Source organism: Sorghum bicolor, chromosome 1, assembly GCF_000003195.3.
Source record: "Sorghum bicolor cultivar BTx623 chromosome 1, Sorghum_bicolor_NCBIv3, whole genome shotgun sequence".
Taxonomy (NCBI): domain Eukaryota; kingdom Viridiplantae; phylum Streptophyta; class Magnoliopsida; order Poales; family Poaceae; genus Sorghum; species Sorghum bicolor.
This window is the reverse complement of record NC_012870.2, coordinates 71,594,912-71,605,493: the sequence shown is the minus strand read 5'-3', so window position 1 is coordinate 71,605,493 and position 10,582 is coordinate 71,594,912.

Here is a 10,582-nt window from a genome sequence, read left to right as displayed (position 1 = left end):
ATTATAATCGATCTTGTTGTCTAGTGTAAATCGTATCCCTCCGTACGGTATTAGTCTATTTTCAGTGAGATTTTATCAGTATGTCATGCATATTTATTAGAGCGTTATTTTAGTAAAACTGAACTTTTTGCATGAAACGAAGAGAAAAGAGAAGGAAGTAGTTTCACCATGGTGAAACTCCGCTGGCGTTGTTTCCCATGTGGTGAAACGGGATGAAATCCTCACTGAGGACTAAATCGTTTCACCATCTTGCATGTGATCTAATCATTTTGCAGTAATTAAATGCTTTGCCCAGCCTAGGAAACGTCAAGGTGAAACTCATGCATTATGGAGGTTGGTTCATTGTTCGTTTCATTGATGCTCTGTCAGCAGATTTGTTTTGAAAATACTACATTGAAATGGGCCACTGACACTGGCCTTAGAAAACTAAGTTTATCACAAAACTAGTAATTAGCAGGTCCATTTGTTCCACAAGTACTAATTTTAGCTGCTATTTTTTTAGTGTTAGTGGATCCAAAACAGACTTTAAATTTAGCAGTGTAATTTATTTTACAGACATAAGACATCAAATTAAAGAGAAAGCGAGTGTTCATTTTCGTATTTGATGATCCTGGTTCAAATAATCCAACAGCTTTATACAGTACAACAAACCGAAAACGATGGCAGGCACGGTAGTTGAGCGGCGCGGCGGCGCCGAACAATTTTTGTGCACTGCACTTCTCTATAAATCTTTATATATCCTCATTTGTTGATTGTCGTCAAGCCTGAAATCATAACATTATCATCGTATGGCCGTGCCGTCGTTCAGTATACTAACTTCCTGGATCGAAGCTGTCGATCGATGTCGATGAATGATTGATGTCTCAGTCCCAATTTTTGGTTGGTGCAGTCGGTTAAATTGGTAGGAGTACCTAAACTCTAAACAAGTGCAGTTCGGGGCGCAACGAAAATTGAACAGGATCGGTGGCACAATAATTGGAGGATGCTCGCCCGGCTCCACTCCACGTACGCGATCGCACACTAGTGGAGGGTTTCTGCTTTCGGCGTCGTTTTGTAGTCTCGTCACGAGTCTTGCGAGTACACGTGTGGTGTTTGGTAACATGGTACTGTAGTAGCTGAGCGGCGGTTTCACGTCACGACCACCAGTGCTTCTACTACCGACTACTCGTACATACAGAGTCCGGCAGCAGGAGAGGTCGAAGGAAACGAGAGATGAAGTTGGCGGGTAATTAGTAATTACGCATGGTAATTCGACACTGTTTGGAAGATTGCAGTCCAACCCGTTCACTATTGGTCATTGGCTCATTGCTGATCTCGAGTCCGTGCACAATCTACAGTGTGCAGGTCGAGAACAGAGCGAGAGGACTGATACCGTGCTACGACCAGTAGGATCCAATGCATGCCCGCAATCCCGCATAGTACTGCAAAAAGGAACAGAGGCCTACCGCCTGCTGCCGGCCTAGGTGGTCGTCGTGCAGGACATGGACACGGATACGCGTGGGTGGTGTCGTGACCACGGGAACCCCGAAACCCAACCACTTCCTTGATCGATCAACGACAGCACCATGACCCCATCTTCGATGCTGGTGCTGGTGGTGCTAGACGCCAGTCCTGCTTGCATGCTGATCGCCGGCCATTCGTCGCTTCTCGCGCTTGGAGACAAGGCGGGCACGCATCTCCATGCACTGCACGTCCGCCGGGATCGAGTTGATCGCAGTTCAATCACACAACATCGGGTTCCGCTGAGCGTGGGGGACTGGCTGTCTGGCCAGGCTCCTAGCAGCACACCGCTACAGGAACAGTGGTCGCCGCCGGGGACCCCGGCCGGCCGGCCGCCAGGTGAGGCCGTCAGAACGGGCGTAGTACGTACACAGTGCCCGTGACCCGCGTCGACGCGTCTCGCTTTTGAACGTCGCAATTAGAGTGGCGACGACTATCAAGTACCAGTACATGCGTACTGAACTCTAGCAGCCTTCTAGTACTAGTAAGCGCCAATGCATGATACGAACGGTACTCTCCCGTGTGTACAAACGGTACAGGAGTACTGGTGCAGCCGTGGTGCGGTGGCGGTGGAGGCACACGGCATGTTACGTGTGAAGGAGGACTGAGAAAAAAAATGGGTGTAGTAGCTGCCTTTAATTTCTAGTCTAGATATATAGGCTGTCTATTATTAGCACCAACTTTTAGCTTTGTTAAGCCTAGTTGGCTACTGATAATGCACCATCCCATCCCATTGACCATTTCTCATGCTGTCATGCACATGCCACATGCATGCGCCTTTTGTGATTTTGTCCATGCACGCGCCCCACTTGAACCTTTCGTCTCAAGGAAGGAACCACACAGACGAGACGACACCCGAGTCCCAACACTGGACACAAGTTCTGGGCCGGCGGCGGCCAGGGTTGGTTCTCCGCGCACGCTAGCTAAACACTAAGGCCCTGTTTAGTTCCCCACCCAAAAATTTTTCATCCATCTCATCGAATCTTTGGACACATGCATAGAACATTAAATGTAAATAAAAAAATAAACTAATTACACAGTTTAGTTGAGAATCGCGAGACGAATCTTTTAAGCCTAGTTACTCTATAATTAGCCTTAAATGCTACAGTAACCCACATATGCTAATGACAGATTAATTATGCTTAATAAATTTGTCTTGCAGTTTCCTGACGAGTTATGTAATTTGTTTTTTTATTAGTTTCTAAAACCCCTCCCGACATCCTTCCGACACATCCGATGTGACACCCAAAAAATTTTCGTTCCCAATCTACCCTAACAGCTGGACGTGTTCGTCTTCTGACAAGAAAACTTGTTAAGCACTCGAAAGAATGAGCAGGCGTCCTTCAGTTTGTCAACGCGGTAGCCGTTATAGCTAACGACGAACAGTTACTGCTGACTTGCTGTAATTATAGTCTTATCATTATTTGCTCATGCATGTGTATATATATACTATAGTACAAATATAATGTCACGTCCTTGTCGTACGTACACCGCAGTGCACTGGCGCCGTCCGTAGATTTGCAGATACTATCCATGAGCTGTGTGCCAAGTGTGGGACAGCAGGGCAGAGATCGACCTACGTACAAAAAAGGGATCCAGCATGTATACGCCTATAATATCACGTCATAAATTCAAAATGATAGCTGTCGTACGCCTACAAGTGCATCGAGCTAGTGTACGCATACCACTTTTCGCCAGGGTATTCCGTATTCAGGACCACGACCACAGATAATATCAGGTCACCTTGGCACATGCATGCACCTTTTGTCAGCTTCGTTCCTCCTAGGACGGTATAAATGCACGGCACAGCAGAGCACCAAAGCTCGACTATGCAACGAACCAAACCCAACCGATCGATAGGCATAGGCATTTCGTGTCCCCGGTCCCGGCCGGCCCGCCGGTGCATAGCGCGGATCGGAGAGACTCGTGCCCAAAATCAAGCAGAGCGTCGATGCAGAGATCGGCGGTTACGGATCATACCACCAGCAACCCGTCACGTCCGCATCGTCCAGCGCATAAGCCTGATGTCCCCGACGCCACAAATACGCCGCCCGTGGCATTCGCACTTGTGTCCGTGTATGTTTGGACGCGTGTGGACTGTGGTCCAGGCACACCCGACGCGCACGTATCTTGTACTAGTACTACATGTCAGCGCGCAGCCGTCGGCATCGACGTCGCCGAGGGGGGCGAAGGGAGACAGGGAAGGCGTGGAGAGCTACCCGTAACCTAACGGCCGGCGGCGCGCGCGGATCGATCGGACCGGGCCGGGCCAATGGCCGGGAGCCGGGAGTGGTCGTCACGCATGCCGCGCTCGCGCGAGGAGGAGGAGGTGTGGTGCCTGGTGGTGTGACAAGTTAACAACGCGCGCGAGGGGTGTAAAGATAGCGGCGGGGACGACGGCGACGCGGCAACCGACTGGGCACGATGGGCTGCGCGGCCGCCGCGGTGCTGCGTCGCGGGGAATCCGAAAAGGAGAAAGGGACGCGCGCGGCCGCCGGGGTGCGGGGCCGCCCGGCCCCGGGACCATGCGTCTCTCTCGCCTCTCGCTCGTCTCCTTCGGCTCATTCCGCGCACGCGCTGCTCCCGGCTTTGGACGAGACGGGATAAAGGGCTCACCTATCAGCAGCCGTGGTAGTAGGCTAGTACTAGGCGTGTAGTAGAATTGAGTGAGTGAGTGGCTAGGACATGGGGGTATTAGAGCACTAGCTAACTTTCCAACCGGGCTAGAGAGCACAATGAAAACCAAAGAGGCAAGAGAAGCGAAAAGATGGATCAACGTGCTCCACACAGAAGAGAGAACGCAACGACCCAGATGAAAGCACAGCCAAGACAAAACGATAATGCTGTAGACCTACCAATGCAGTTGGCGAGCTGTTCCATCGGCGAGCCATGCCTGATTCTATTCTGAGACCATCATCGACTGCACCTCCTCACGCACACACCACGTCTTCGAGCAATATAGCAGGAGTAGCAATCACGGGGAGGCCATGGAAGAGCAGCACCCACAGGCCACAGATTTGGTCATGCATCATTCAGCCGAGCAATTCATCTTCAGTAAAGAGCGGTTCAGGGCCGTACTCTATGCTATGCTTTCCAGTTTCAGCCACACCAAGAAGTCAAGCTCTACGCACTCTACGCTTGACCGCCAATGCAGACGATCGTTCGTGCCGTCGCTGTCTACTCGTTACTCCTGCTTGTTGCTTTGCTATCAGATGGATCCAGGAGACTGTTTAGGCGTACTCTTTTCTTCTATTGCATTTGCATATATACAGTGTTTCCCAAGCTCAGGGCTATACTGGGAGACGGGAGCCCATCTGTTGTGCTCATACATCAGTTAGTCATCCCTCCGCGTCCCTGTAGAGAGAAAGCTACGCCAAACAACCGCCTATTGAAGAGGTTATAACTGTTCAGTCTCACTCCTCGATGATGGCCACTGGCCAGTGAATGCCGCCTGCGAAAAGCGCAGGAACCGCTCGAGTGCGCCTGCAAAATTCTTTGAATTGTTCGCGTTAAGTGGCCATGCAGCCAAATAAATAATGATACTATCTGTAATGACGGAGCAAAGTATATAAATAAAATATGGAAAGCACAATGTCCTGGCTTCACATAGTCACATTTGATTTTCGAGATGATGCGCACACTTTACTTTTCTTCGTGGATTCGGCACTTAGCTTTCATATATACTTCTCCCTCTTTTTCGAGAAAAAACAAACAATCCCTTGACCTTTTCTGTTTCTTAGGTGTGCCTTGATGCTTCAGTTAAGTCGACTTATTTGATACTCCAACACGGATGTGGAAACTGCCAGTAGCGTAGTACCAATCAGAATGCATAGTCACATAAAAAAAAACTGCGAATGCATATGCTACCACTGCTTCAAAAAAAACTTAACGGAGGCGATTGTTTTTTATTTTTGGAGACGGACAAAGATAACTTAACTGTTCAGTTAGTCATCCCTCCAATAGAAGACCTCGGTTAATTCATGATCTACGGAGGCGGATGCTTTGTCTGCCTCAATTAATCAATTATTTTTTTTTAAAAAAAAGACAAGCCTAGATGTGAGCCCATCTAGGGCTCGGCGTCGAGCCCATCCAGGGTCGCCGAGCTCCGAGCCCGCCACCGCCGTGTCCGCTCCACCACCGCCTCGCGAGCGTCTAGAGTCGTCAAGATCCACCTTTAGCTTTGGGAACCAGCTCCAGCTCCCAAATTTGGCCGTCCTTCGCCCAGACCACTCGTCATCCATCCAGATCCACCACCATCATCCGCCTAGCACCGTCTTTGTCATACGGATCTAGAAAGGGAGAGAAGAGTGAGGGACGGGAAGAGAGGACGAGAGGAGAAGATGGGGAGAGGCATGCCTGAACCGCTACCGTCGACGTGTCCATCACTCGTACTAGCCAAGGGAGGAGAGCTGCAGTCCCAAGGGCCGAGGAGGGGCTGCGGCTACGCACCGCCACTTGGGAGGACCCACGCTATGCCCGGGGACCCGTGCCGCCGTCGAGGAGGACCTGCTGATGACGTCACTACGGAGGACAAGAACCCACGTTGCGGGCAGGGCAAAGACCCACGTCGCAGAGAGGGGGAAGCATAGGGAGACAGAGAGGGAGAGTGAGCGCCGAGCCTTGGGTCGAAGTGAAGGAGAGGGACACGAAAAGGAAAGGCTCAGGCCGGCGCCGAGAGGAGCGACGACTAAGTGTCACTTATATAGAAGCCCGAGGGAGGGTAGATATGGGCTTTTGTTTGGGCTGGGAATAGGGCCGCTATTTTTGGAGGCGGGATTTAAAGTGCGTCCGCCTCCAAAAATTGATTTTTGGAGGCAGTTTGTTTAAGATGATCGCCTCCGTTAATTGAGGATTTTTAGAGGTGGTTTCCTTAAGATGTATGTCTCCGCTAATCAATTTTTGGAGGTGGGCAAAAGTGACCACCTCGTAAATAAAAAGTGTCTGTCTCTATTGATCGTAGGCATTAACCAAGGCGGTTGAATTTTGTGACTGTCTCTGTTAATAAAAGAACACCGTCTTGGAAAATCATTTGTGTAGTAGTGTAGGTAACATTGTCATGCATGGCGAAGATTTAAATTCTTATACAAATTGCACGCCCCCAAAAAACAGAAAAGGTCAAGGGATTGTTTTCACAAAAGAAAGCACCGTGCCATCTATTTTGTTTACTTATATGTGGTACCATCAATTCAATATACTCTAACCATCGTTAGCAATAATAGCCATAAGATATGATATATTTTATGAATATTTTACATCTTTGCTATTACAAAAATTTCCCATAATAAGCAATAAAAACCATAGGAGATGTAAAATTTCTCCATCAAAGAATTTTCGTGCGCAATAGTACTCTTTTGTGAGAAATAGAGTGTGTTTTTAATATGAGAAATAGAGAGCTTAAGGTAAACCACTACTAATAATGTAGATATAATGTAAAGTTTCCGTCAATATGCCTAAATTTATGTAAAATAACAACTTACAAAAGTTATTGCCATGAAGTATTGATACCAATTTAAAGTAAATATTGTTTTCACTAGTATGTGATCCATTAAGGGCTCATTTGTCACGATTGCTAAACTGTAGAAATATACATTTTATCTTTTATGCACGCATGTATATATTTGGTTTGTATGGTGGCATATAACGTGCATGTTTAATCAACTTAGTTTTCATTGGTAGCGATAAAAAGTGGCAATTGAGAAATACATATATAAGCGCATTTTATGGCTATTTTTTCCTGCTAGGATATGTTGGTAATTTAGATTAATAGTTCATGGTATATTAGTCTATTTTTAATAATGCTACATGTAAGCAATTTAGATATAAATTAATATTTTATTAGATTATCTGTCAGGGTTTCAGTGGTGGTGATACAAATATGTAGGAGAGTAATTTTAGATTATCTTTTTATAATGGTAATAAATGTGGTTAGTTCAGATGTAATATTTAATTTGTTACATTATTTTTATTTCATACATTCATAGTGACGATATGGTTTTAGAAAAAGAAGAAAATAGATCTAGTGGATGATATTATCAATGATTATTAGAGTACATCAAATCAATTATTATTAGGCCCTCCATGGAATAGTATTATAAGCACCGTTTAATTATATACATATAACATTAGGTTGGAGTAAATACATCCATTTATCTTCATTAATTATTTTGTACGCTTTTCATTCCAAAATAAATGCAATTCTATGTATAAAAATCTGGATAATTTGTCCACCTAAAATTATATTTCTTAGGATAGAGGGAGTGTTTTTCTTTTCACTGTACAAACTTTCACAATTCGTATGAGAAACAAATATTTACTACTCCCTTTGTAACAAAAAGACTATAACTATAATATTTCTACCAGTCAAACTAGCTTTGAGTTTGATCTAAATAGTATTAATATTTACTTTAAATATATTATAATCTAAATATAATTTAATAGTATTTAATTTGTATATAAATGTTAGTATTTTTATATAACTTTAGTCGACTTTAAAATGTTTGATATTCCGAAAAGTAAGAATTTTATTTGTTTTAAACGGAGGAAGTAATAGGAAGATAGCATATTGAGAAATGCATGCACAAAAATGGTACTTCTATGTCATAAATAATTTACTCCGCGCTAACATCAGCAATTCAGCACTCACAGCAGACATGTCCGTTTGAAAACCTGAGCTACTGCGGTGCAGCTGTTGCACTGCTGCACAGTCTGCGCGCCTTGTCCCTCAATTTTTTTTTAAAAAAAGCTGTAACTGCTGGCCCTGCGGTCAAAGCCTGTCCTCGGCAGTTCTTTTAATCACTTGGTTTAATGAAGCTGACTACGGGGGTTCTTTACAGCTAAGCTCGGAGCCCCGTCCGGCTGTCCGCAGTGGCGGTGCGAAACTACTCCTTCTGGGCCTTCCTTCCTGCATTCTTCTTTTTATAGGACGCACGGGAAAAAGAAGAATTATTCCGAATGTAGGACAACAGCCCGTGCAACAGCGAAATGCCGTGCCTGAGGAGGTTAACGGAAGGGATCGGAAAAACTAACATGGTGGCTTATGATCAAATCAAGGATCCAGGAGCACACACATGGCATGGCATGGCATGGCATGGCATGGCAGACACAGACAGGAATACAGGATAACATCTCATTCCCATCGAGTGCTAGCACTCCATTGGATCTGGGCAGGCTCTAGAAAGGCGCACGCACACTTGGTGCAACCCCCGCGGTTCCAGCCCCCAATCACCGCCAAATCTTTTGGCCGCAACCCCACACATATGCATGCCTTGCCCCCCCAGCCATGATGACGCTGTGACGCAGGCAGGATGGTTTTTTGTCACGGCCACCATGGTCCTCGTGCAGCTCTGGACTTCTGGTTCCCACGGGCAGCATCGCAGATTGCCATGCATGCTTTCGAGGAAGAATTCGTTGCGGGCGAAGGGCAACCGGCACCGGTTCGGCATCGGGGCGGGCGCACGGCACCCGCTCGCATCGCATCGGAGCCGTTGGTTCCCCCGTCTAACGGCGCAGGTTCGTGAGGTGATCGAGGAGTCTGTGCTGCCTGCGCGTCTCACTGCTGGCATATTAAAAATCCGTTGCTAGCCTCATTGTGAGCGCCTCGCTGACTTGTTAGCTCAAGTGGCGTTGTTGTAGTAGCCGGTTGTGATACGTGCCACCTACCGAGACTGACTGTGAGAGCAAAAATTGGCCGCTTGCGCTTGGACGTTGTGCTCGGAGCTCGCCAAATCATCGGAGTACTCTAGCTCGTAGCCGTTCGCTTCAACCGCTAGTTCCTTTCCTTTCACCATTATCTGATCTGATTCTGATTAGATTATGAGATGCCGGTAATGCTTGCACGTAGTATTTTATGGGGACGTGCCGATGACATGCCACTGACTGACTCGCTGTCTGACACGTGGTCATAGTAAAATGTCACGGGCACATGCACAGAACTACTAGCCTTGTTTAGTTCACCCCGAAATCCAAAAAGTTTTCAAGATTCCCTGTCACATCGAATCTTGCGGCACATGTATGAAGCATTAAATATAAACAAAAACAAAAACTAATCACACAGTTTGACTGTAAATCACGAGACGAATCTTTTGACTCTAGTTAGTATATGATTGGATAATATTTACCACAAACAAACGAAAGTGCTACAGTTTCGAAAACTTTTCAGTTTTCAGAACTAAACAAGACCCAGTAGAAGCCATGCTATAGTGGAACAGTAGGGGCTTGCAGCTTGCTCCGGACGAGAGGGTACTGCAGCCACAACGCCACTAGTATCTTTGGATCCCCTCCTCTTTTCCGGCGCCAGGAGCAGCTGATCTGAACGACAACGAGCTTACCACGGCATCTCCCCACCCTACCTTACCTACCGGCCTGCTCAGCTTTGTTTACTTTCACACATGTGGAAAACAACCAAGACTAGCTTGTCTATTTATTGCAATAACTAGCAGTTAACGGGGCAGTCAATGTAGGAAAGCGCAACGGCGTTGCTGGAATTGGAGGAATCTTTAGCTGGCTGGTTTCCTAAGGAAAAGAACCAAATCAAGTAATCAACCAAGTGACACGCCTGATTGAGCTGTTAGCGTTTGCTTAAGGGAAAGATCATCGCCGCGCTGACGCCTGTCATGGTTTCTTCAGAACAGAGAAATCAGGAAGTGTTTGGGTTACTAAAAATTTTGCCTGTCATTGTTTGCTGGAAACGCCCATGAGCGATGAGCATCCGTAGTGGTAATTTCCACCTTTGTGAAGCTTCTTTCTCGTCATATCATATCCTTTTCGATCTAAGCACCGTAGGGGGGCTTTCTGCTCACGACCATCATATATATAGGTATTAGTAGGTGGTGAGCTGTTGCGAGTTCTACCCATCAGATTTGTACTGCTCCAGTTTTTTTAATCAGATCCAGAAAACCAGCATTAACATTTCCCTTTTTGCACCGAACAAACGCAAGGCATCCGACACCGAACGATAATACCCTATGGTCTATAACAATCTATTTTTTCTTTTCCTTTTGAGATCGATAAATAAACAACAGGACTGGTGCTGGTAGCAAGGACAGATGCATGCGACAAACAATGCATCAAATTCGTCTTTCAG